Source organism: Chiloscyllium plagiosum, unplaced genomic scaffold (assembly GCF_037043375.1).
Source record: "Chiloscyllium plagiosum isolate Xiang-an unplaced genomic scaffold, Cpla_swu_hap1 HiC_scaffold_37, whole genome shotgun sequence".
Lineage (NCBI taxonomy): Eukaryota > Metazoa > Chordata > Chondrichthyes > Orectolobiformes > Hemiscylliidae > Chiloscyllium > Chiloscyllium plagiosum.
In genome coordinates this window covers 83530412-83541416 of record NW_028270175.1, presented here as the reverse complement: position 1 = coordinate 83541416, position 11005 = coordinate 83530412, and positions in this window count along the sequence as shown.

Sequence of the window (11005 nt, the reverse complement as noted above, 5' to 3'; positions counted from 1 at the left end):
TCACAAGGATGCAGGCTATGAATCTATTTCTCTTCTCCTTTCTAATTTCCATTGTATTCAATGCTCACAGTACAATGTGATGATCAATTTTCAGTTACCAGCGTTTGCGTAATCGAAAGCAGAACGTGTAAACAGAAACACAGCGAAGAACCATGAGAGCAGGCAGAGCAGAGAGAGAAACAGCAGACAGCGAACCCAAGAGACATTGATACGGCAACAGGAGGACGAGGAGAGAAGATGTTCAAAATGCACAACCAGAGACTATGCAGAGGAGACAGCAAAATAGTAACAAAGCGAAGTGGAACAAAACACAAAGAGGTTTACAAGAAATGATTAGTAACTATAGCAACTGAATGATCCGCCAAATATGACAAGACTGACGTTATCCAGGAATCGGTATATACGTGGCTTAGTACAGTCAACGATGGACACAGCACAACACAGGACGATCCACTATGATTTGGATGGCTCACACATCGCGGCCAAATGGGCTGTGTGTAACCTCCAGACAGATGTTTACTGACTCCCCTCATTATAGGCGCGGAAGGAAATATTGTTTAAAGATTATAGATAATTTTGCAAGATGGGAGTCCTTGCCCCAAGGCATTGCAGCGTCCCCACAGTGGTAAAGTCACAGCATACAAATTAATTGCACACAGTGGAGTGCCCATTCAGGTTAAATCATGTCAGGGGACATGGTCACGGGAACCATCGTGAAAAGAACTTTTCTTTACTTGGGAATATTACAAATGTTCATATTCCATGCTACTCCAGAGTTCAGCGATGCTCGAGAGGAGAACAAGAAAATTTAAAGACGCTATATATAAGAAATGAGCAAAGACAGGAAGACGATGAGTAGACAAAATCCGATGTATTTCAATGAGATCTGGAACGACCTCAGAAGAACAACTGACTGAACACGACTTGAATTCGTGACAGTAAAAACCGTGAAACTCTCTGAGAGCACAATAGTGGGAGGGACAGAGTTTGGAACCCAAGATGACATGATCCAACGTTGTGTGGTTCCTTTCAACTGCTGCACTATGGGGTCATGGGGCAACTAACTGTGAGAGACTTGGAGGCGAAATAGACTGCTGAAGTTAACTAAAAAAAGGTCAAGTACGACATGGTCCTTACACTTCTTACCTCTGATGGAATGAAATTTTCCATATGGTGTATCGAACCATGCTGCATTTTAATGAAAAGTGGCACGAGCACATGTATTGATATACAATCTAAAGATAATTGGAATTTTTTTTCCCGACTGAAACAATATATGACAACCGATGACTCTTGCACAAATAGACCACGCAACACGAACCATTTAAAGATTAGAATAATAAATTGGAAAGTGTACTATTTGGAATTTTGGAGTTCTGGGAATCTTTTTCAGCTTTTTTTTATGCCTTCATGATTGGATCTGCGTTTTTGAAAATGAAAACTGAATGTGAAGGGAGAAGGTGAATAATGATATATTATACTGTGTGGGATCGCGGTATGTGGCATAGATTTTCCACGAGGGAAAGAAATCAGCAAGCAGATAACCCCTCAGTTCCTTGTGTTTACTTTTCGTTTCCGAGAACGAATCACGGATGAAGCAGTTACAGTGGTTATGGAGCATGGTTCGAATATACAGACTTGTGGGAAAGATGCCAAAAAGAACGAATGGTGTAAAACAGCTGATCGCCCTGAATGACTCCGTGAAGTTGTATTAACTTCGGGGATATGGTAACATGTTTGACATTAGCCTGCGAACCTGCAACTCTCGTCCGAAATATTGGAAGGATTTATTTATGCGTCAACGGCATTACTGGGTGAAGTTGTGTCGTGTGTGTGCAATGCTCAACATGCAGACCCACGAAGTGTGTGAAATTAAACATGTTGCAGCCGGCAAATATCTGTCAGTGTATTAATGTGTCCATATTGAAAACTCTCAAGAACGGAGATAGGAGAGGATGGAAAGCATTATTAGACTCTTGGAGGTCCAAGGGCTTGACCAAACCCTTTCTACAGAGAACTGTAGATACATGATCAGCTGAATTGTAAAGTATGTAAGTAATGAGTCATATCATTGATGTGTAAATGTAAAGAGCGGAATTAAATATTTGGGTATATATTCCTTTGTTCAGGAACACCTTTTTTTAGATTTTAAGATGGACTGTTCCTATTAGTGTCACATCAACAAAATCGCTGATGCTGGAATTAAATTCTTGAATGTTCTTTGAATTATTTGGTCGTTTTACCCCAACGTACTGCTCTAACATCTGTCCCTCCACAAAGAAAGGCAACTGAACCATACACATTTTTTGTGTTCAGATATCAGAACACGGTGATGGAATCCACATCAACATCACTCTGATCCTGAGGGTTTCACAGAGTCCTACCTCTAATCATGAATTCCTGAATCATCATAATTTTATGCCTCATTGAAGTTTAGATGGCAGTATCTCGTCTATGTGTTTAATTGGAAATTCACTGATTGCGAAGGGTGAATTACTGAAAGATTAGACTGTTGAAGAGTTTGGAGGTAATGTGCTGCTCTAGTGGCCTGATACAATCAAGGGTCTGAAAATTGTAATAATGTTGAAATTACTATAGGCTTCCAAGCTAATTTCTGTTCTGAAATTAACGTGGAAAATTCCCTTATATTTGAGCCAGGAGATCAGGTTCAGTTGGACTCCTCATGCAAATACGATGACAACAAGAGCCGGTCACAGACGAAGAATTCTCTAACAAGTGACTCAACACCTAACATTCTGAGGAGAAAGTGAGGACAGCAGATGCTGGAGATCAGAGGTGAAAATGTGTTGCTGGAAAAGCACAGCAGGTCAGGCAGCATCCAAGGAGCAGGAGAATCGACGTTTCGGGCATGAGCCCTTCTTCAGTAATCCTGAAGAAGGGCTTATGCCCGAAACGTCGATTCTCCTGCTCTTTGGGTGCTGCCTGACCTGCTGCGCTTTTCCACCTGACATTCCTAATCCTGCATATCTACTCCTAACCTCAAGTCAAGAGTGTGGCGATAATCATGCAGACCCAAGAATATTGAGAGGAATATTGAGAACATCCAGAACAAGTGGGCCCACTTTATTGCTACAATGTACACTAACAATGAACCTCTCCAAAGCCAACTGCTAAAGTCAACACTGCCCACTATGTCCAAATTGCAATGCCAAGGGTTATCAACAATTCTGAGACAGAAACTTCCGACCCCACAGTCATTGTTAACTTGAGCAATGGCTGCACTGGTTCCTGCAAAATTCTTCCCAAGCCAAGCAATAAAGTGGGTTAAAAGTGCATAGTTATTCAATCACAATTGCCGAGTCACGATCAATCGTTCCTTCTCGACACTATGAATGATATAAATACAGCACATGGCTTGTTGTGTTCAAGGGCGCAGATCTTAGCCTCCTTCTAAAGACGCACATTTGGACTGAAAATAACTGCTGAAGATTTACCGACACCGACTTGCCACGCAAGAACCTATGAATTTAAAAGGAATCCGTCTGAGATTCAAAAAGGAGAAAGATCAATTTTGTTGACTCTGCAGTTAAGGGAATTTTACCAATTTTGAAAACGACCAATAAGAAGGCAGTCTTTTGTTTCTTGTCGTGAACAACTGCACACAAAGTGAAAACACTCGGCTGTTATATCAGACGCATTGATCCAATGCTCCACATGGCACATTAATTGAAATATGCAAATGTGTGAGAGGAGATCTGGGCATTTTGGGAGCGTGTTTCTGGTGGCACGGTGGTTAAGACTACAACCTCAACGTGTCAGTGATCCGGGTTCAATTGAATAACTCTGCAACTGTGTGACTAAAATGGGCATGTTCTGCTGTGGGTACGCCAGTTTCGTATCTTTGTCCAAAGAGTTTCAGGGTAAGTGGATTGGCCACGTTCAATGTGTTCAGGTACAGTTAAGTGGATGAGCCATGAGAAATGTTATGAAACAGGTATAAAGTCGGGAATGAGTCTGGGTAGGATGCTCTTCTGAGTGTTGGTATGGACTCGATGCCCTCAATGCGTGTTTTTACAGTGTAATTATTGCATGAATTTACGATTTTTTTCTGTTCGGAAACCTCACTATTCTGAGGTGCCCGGCAGGGATCTGCAGACATTGTTAAACACCAAGCAATTAGTTCAACAGATATATTGTTGATTGTATATTCCAAAACTGGAAAACAAGCATTATTCAAGGATTAATCTGGGCACCATTATCCGTCCTGACCAATTTTGTAGCGATTACCATTGACCAGAAACTCAAGAGAATTAACCCTATAAACATAATAGTGTAAAGAGAAAATAAGAAAGTAGGTACAATGAAACATGCGAATCAACTCCTAACTCCAAAGGCTTCCCACCTTAAGATTGATGAAACGTTGATGAACGCAAGATTCAGTGAGAGGGAAGAACTAAGGAACATCAGTATTAGTAGAATAATCGTGCTGGGAAAATTGAAAGGGAATGAAGGCAGCTAAGTCCCCACGGCCTGAAAACGGACATCCCAGAATCGCAGAACACTTAAAGAAGTGGCACTGGAAATCATGGATGCATGAATGGGTAATCATGCTTGACAAAATTTTTGGAATTCTATGTATGTGTAACGGATGACAGATGAAGTTATGAAACTTGCTATGAGTGAAACGGAAGCGCGCACAGCGTCTCCATGACTGAAAACAGTCTATGCTTTGGAAGAATATCGGGAAAGTGCTGCCAAATCGAAACAAGGGATGAAGACAAGTAAAGAGTATCATGAAATATCTTTTGCAAACAAGCTGAAGGAAAATCACAAAGCCTTTTATGCGTATATAAGAAACAAGAGAGAAAGTTGAGAAAGATTGGCCCACCCACGGACAAAGGAGGGAAGTTATGTGTGGAGTCACAGAAAAGGGATGTGATGCTTCAGCAGTTCGTAGCTTTGGCATTCATCAAGAAGATCGACATGACGCATGTTCAGGATAGTAACAGATGATTGATTACTCTCTGTCAAGTCAGCACAAGTAGGGAGCGAGTGTTGGGTATACTTAAAGGCATTAGGTGGAAAAGACCTCAGGTTCAGATGCGAACAGGTTACGGAGGAAAGAGAGAGAGGAACAACAGATATCTTAACAGCATTTAACAGATGTATTAACAGCATTCTGGAACATGTGCGACGTCACGGAGGACCGGATATTTGCTAATAGTTTCCGCCTCTTCCTGTAGGATGTCTGTGGTTATCCAAGTAATTATACATCGGGGAAGTCAGTTGTAGGGAAACTGGTGGAGAATATACAAAGTATTAGGATCCATTTTCTTTGGCAAGAAAACGGGCTTATCAGTGGTAGGCCCCAAGCATTTGTGCAGGGAAGTTCATGACTTATTAAAATAATTGAATTCATTGAGCAAGTAACGGAAGGTATGTAGATGCGTCATACCTCGATTTCAGTGAGGTGTTTGATAAAGTTGTCCATGTCTGCTGATGAAAAACGTGAAGTCGAATGGGAGTCAGGGTTTCCCAGCTAGATCGACAGTGAACTGGCTGGCCAAAATAATCAGAGATTATGAGTGGAATGGATTTAACCAAAATTAGGATCTATGACCAATAGTATTCCACAGGAATGCCTGTTGGGATGACTGTTATTTGTGATATACATAAATGATCTGAAGCAAGACATAGGAGGTCTAATTAGCAAGTTTTCAGATAACACTAATATTATCAGATTAAGAAGGGGATTGTCAGACAAGGCCGCAGAATATAAATAGGTTGCGGAGTTGGTCAAGAAGTGGCAGATTGAGTTTAAGCCGGGCAAATGCGAAGTGATGCATTTTGGATGGTTCAAATCAAAGGTGAACTATGTGGTAAATGGAAAACCCATGGGCCAAATTGATGTAAAGAGCGATCTGGATGCTCAGGTCCATTTTACCATAAAGCTTACAAGAAGAGTGGTCAACAAGGCATACGGCATGCTTTCCTTCAACAGATGGTGTATTGAGTAAAAGAATTGGCAAATGATGTTACAGTTGTACAGCAGTTTGCTTTGGCTACATTTGGATTACCGCATACAGTTCTGATCGTCCCATTACCAATGTGTCGTGGCTGCCTTGGAAATGGTTGAGAGAAGGTTCACCAGGATATTGCCGGATATGGAACGGCGTTAGATATGAAGAGGTTTTGAATAGATTAGGATTTTGTTCATTACAAAAATGGAGAATGATTGCGGGACCTGATTAATGCCTGCAAAATCATGAGTAACAGATGGAATGGACAGCAAGAAGCATTTTTCCCAGAGTGGGAGAATCAGTAACAAGGAGTCACGAGTTCATGGTCAGCGGAGATACGTTTCAGGTCGGTACGTGTGGAAAGTTCTTTACACAGAACATTTTAGGTAACTGGACCGCCTTGCCAGTGGAATTGTTAGGGGCGGGCACGACAGCCTCAATTAAGATATATTTAGAGAGATACATGAATGGGAAGTGAGCAGAGGGATACAAATCCTGCGAAAATAGGCCTTAGGTTGACATAGAAGATCTCTATCGGTGGAAGCTTTGAGGGTGGAAAGGACTGTTTGTGTGTTGGAATTTTCTGTGTTCTCTGCTCTAGTCGTGTTCACAAGGAGGAGCCAGTCAATGTGGAATAATTGGACTTTCAGAAAGTGTTTGATAAAGTCCCACATAAGAGATTATTCTGCAAGATTAAAGTGTATATGTTTGGGGAAGTGTATCGACATAGATAGAAAAGTGCTTGGCAGAGAGCAAACAAAGCGTAGGAAGTAATGGATTCTTTGGATGAGGTACAAAATGTTTGCAATGATAGCACTGTTGATTGGAGGGTGAAGTGTGCATGAGGATGCAGAGTTCCTTCAGCAGAATCCGGACAGGTAAGTTAATTGGCCAAAACCACGACAGATGCAGTATAAATTGCATAACTGTGAGTATATTCACAATTGAAGAAAAAAAAAACAAAACAGCAGATTACGATCTTAACGGCTGCAAGTTGTAAGTGGGGAGTGTGTAGAGGGACTGGATGTCCTTGCTCACAAATCACTGAATGTCAGCGTCCAGGTGCAGCAGGTTGTACAGAAGGCAACTGGCTTGTTGACCTTAATTATGAAAGGGCAATAGTCCAGGAGGAAGAGGTGTGTAATTATGTAGGATATCGGTGTGGCCACATCTCGAATATTGTATGCAGTTTTCCTCTCTTTTTCTGAAGAAGGAAGCTCTTGCTCTCAAACGAATGCCGTGAAATTTTGCCAGGCTGATTCTGGGGATGCGGTGACGCATGTGCAATGAGAGATTGACGAGGTTTCGATTTATTTCGCTGAGTTCTGACGAATGAGTAGGGAATCTCATGAAGTCTGTTGAATTCGGAAGAGGACAATTGAGTGTTAATGCAGGATGATGTTCCCAGTGATATGTGTGCCCAGAACAAGTGGTCACAGTTTGAGATTTCAAACAGAACCATTCAGGTCGTTGATGCGCAAACGTTTTGTCATCCAGAGAGTTTTGAGTATGTGCAATTCATTACCCCTGGAAGTATTTGATGCTAAAACATTGACTATAATCAAGAGATGGCTAGACATTACAAGACGGACATTGGGCTCAAAAGTTAAGGGTAGAAAGGAAGATTAGGGTACAGCGGTGGATCATCAGCTATGGTTGTGATGAATGGCGGAGCAGGCTCGGACACCTGAATTGCCTTCACCTGCTCCGATCGTCTATACTTCTGTTGAAGAGAGAGGAGAGAGAGAGAGAGCTGTGAGGGTGCCTGTACATTCAGAAAACTCATTATTATTTGATCCCTGAGAATCTGTGTTGACATCATCCACTGTTCACGGAGTAAAATAAGGTTTAAAAAGAGACTTCCTTCTGTCACTGTGTTCAATTGGAAATCCAGTATTGTAAAAGGTTAACAATTCAACGATTAAAGAGTACAATAGGTCGAGTGGAGGAGCTAGACTGTTAGAATTTGATCACTAAAGGTGTTGGAACGAATAAAGTTAGAGAGGAATTGGACTTCAAATTTCACCCACATTCTGGAAACAGAGCAGGTGGGGTCCGTACCGTTGATTGAAGATGTCCACATTCCCAGTGCACGATGTTATCAACACCCTGAGGCTTATCATGAATAAAACTGACTAGATCTTTCATATGCATGGTGACAGGACCATTTCGAAGTGGTTGAGTGAAATGAAAGAAACCGTTTTGCAATTACAACTTGGAGGATAAAAAGGAGAATGTTGGGGCTATCTCCTTGAAAACAGAGAAGCACACAGGAGAGATCTTGTTGAAGTAGACAGAGTGGAGAGATGCCTGACCACAACAAAAATAACAACAACAAAAAACATATCAGAGGAAAAATGTCACAAAAATGAGTCTCCTGACTGCCCAAAGCTGCACAACACGACCAAGTCTCAAGTCAGGTGTGCGATGATGATGATGATCAATAACCGCCAAAAGATGCTTGGCATCTTCTAGAGGAAAGCAGTTCTCTTGACTGCTACTCAATTGGCTCCGTAGATAACATTTCATCAGTAGCAATAGCGAGTAAAATCTGCAAAACACACCGCAGAAATTTGCTGAAAATTCAAAGCACCTTCCAAATTCTATCTAAAAGGAAAAGTGTAGAATATTAAAAAGAAAACCAACATCTACAATGCTAAAAATCACACAACACCAGGTTATTGTCCAACAGGTTTAATTGGAAGCACACGAGCTTTCGGAACGACGGTCCTTCATCACCTGATGAAGGAGCGTCGCTCCGAATGCTGGTGTGCTACCAATTAAACCTGTTGGACTATAACCTGGTGTTGTGTGATTTTTAACTTTGTACACCCCAGTCCAACACCGGCATCTCCGAATCATAACATCTACAATATTCGTTTCAAGCCAGTTACTATCCAGAATTGAATATAGACTACATTTCTTGTCAGCATCATTGGGAAGATGTCCGGGAATGATCTCCCTGATGACATTATGGTCTGGTTGCAGCACAGAGACAACAACACTTAGAGAAAGCAGCTCATTGCCTCCTTCTCAAGGGTTACCTGCGATGAGTCAATAAATGTTGATCCAGCCACCGACGCCAATGTTACACGAGTGATACATTAATGTCTTACTTGACTCAGACGTGTGTCATAACATCTGCGTACAGATGTGTTAGAAAATATTGAGTTCCACATCATATCTCTAAATATGCTTTTGAATGCTGTGGTTCTGTTCGCCGAGCTGGAAGTTTTTGTTGCAAACGTTTCGTCCCCTGTCTCGGTCACATCTTCAGTGCTTGGGTGCCTCCTGTGAAGCGCTTCTGTGGTGTTTCCTCCGGCATTTATAATGGCCTGTCCCTGCCGCTTCCGGTTGTCAGTTTCAGCTGTCCGCTGTAGTGGCCGGTATATTGGGTCCAGGTCTATGTGTTTGTTGATAGAGTGTGTGGATGAGTGCCATTCTTCTAGGAATTCCCTGGCTGTTCTTTGTTTCGCTTGCCCTATAATGGTAGTGTTGTCCCAATGCTTTTGAATAGATTCATAAGGAAATGGATCTGAGCCTCACGTTGTTCTCAAATGATAAAGCTCCGTTTCCTGTTGCCTAACAGATGGAATTGTATTTAGTTGTTTGTAAGTGCCAAGGATTCTGGAGCACATAACTTTTTTGAATGTTGCGAGTTTCCACTCAGAAAAAAAATTAAAAGGGGACATTAGAGAAACATTTTCACTTTCCACCGAATAACTCATTTTCTCGAGTTCATGTCTTTCAGGTGACTATTGCCGATCGAGATTACGATCTTCGGAAGCTTTCATGCTTTTAAATAATACAATACTGCAACATCAGCTGCATTACTTCGTCCCTCTCTGGTGATGATATTTTATTAAGGTTTGGGGAGCTTTCAGAGCAGGTTTAGATGAATGAAACAATCATGTTGCAATTTCACTGTCTATGACTGAAAGGAGAAACATGGAGATGTATTAACCAGAGAAAGCTCACAGGAGATATCTGGTTGAGTTAGTCAGAATGTGAAAGGGCCTGGCCACATCAAAAACACATAATATGTTCCAACCATAAGATGACTGTGAACAAAGGGGAAATATGACAAAACGAGTTGTGCACAAAAGAAAAGCAGTACCTGTATTTTCATTTTAAATACTATTGATTGTTCACATCAAGATCTGGTCGACCTGAGAGAATGTGATAAAGGGAGATTCAATCGAAATTCTGCAAAAAAGATTAAGTGTTGATTTTAAAGTAGCAATATGCATTGTCATGGGGGAATACAAGAGAAAAACATTGATTGAGGTGGTTATTAATAAGTAAACAGACGATAATACTGAAGGTTTTATTTGACGTTGTTTGGATAATTGGCTAATTGACAGGGAACAGTTTTATTTTTGCGGGCATATTTCTTTTCAGGTTGTCAGCCGGAAACCAGTGTGATGTCACACTATGCTGGGGAAACTAATGTTCCCAAATTATACTGACGACTTGGAGAAAAGAATGGAATGTACTGTAATCATTTGAGCCAATGTAAAATTAATTGTAAAGATGGGTGAGAGAGGAATACATGTCAACAGGTGACATACATGTGCAAAGAAATGTCAACAAATGGAACTTATGAAGTGGTGCATTTTGTAAGGGAGAAGAGAAAAAAGGAAACCACCTGCGGAATTCTGCAGATTAAATCGAATTAATGTACAGCTTTCAGGCCACACAGACAACCAAGACACAGATGCATCAAATAATCGAAAGCCGAAAGCAATTGTTTCCCCTATTTCAACCAGCTTGACTTTCAGGAGTACGATGCTGGACTACTGTGAACAGTTCTGAAGCCCTTCTGGGTAAAACCGTTTAACTTATCGTTGGCAGCAGTTGAGAGAGTGTTCATTTGCCTAATCCCTAGTAAACACAGAGTGTGTTCTGAGCAAAGGATACAGCTGCTGGCACTACCTATTGCAATTTAGAAAAATGTGGAATAATTTCACTGAAGCAATCAGTATTATTAAGGTTTGATAGTATAAATGTTGAGTGGATGCTTC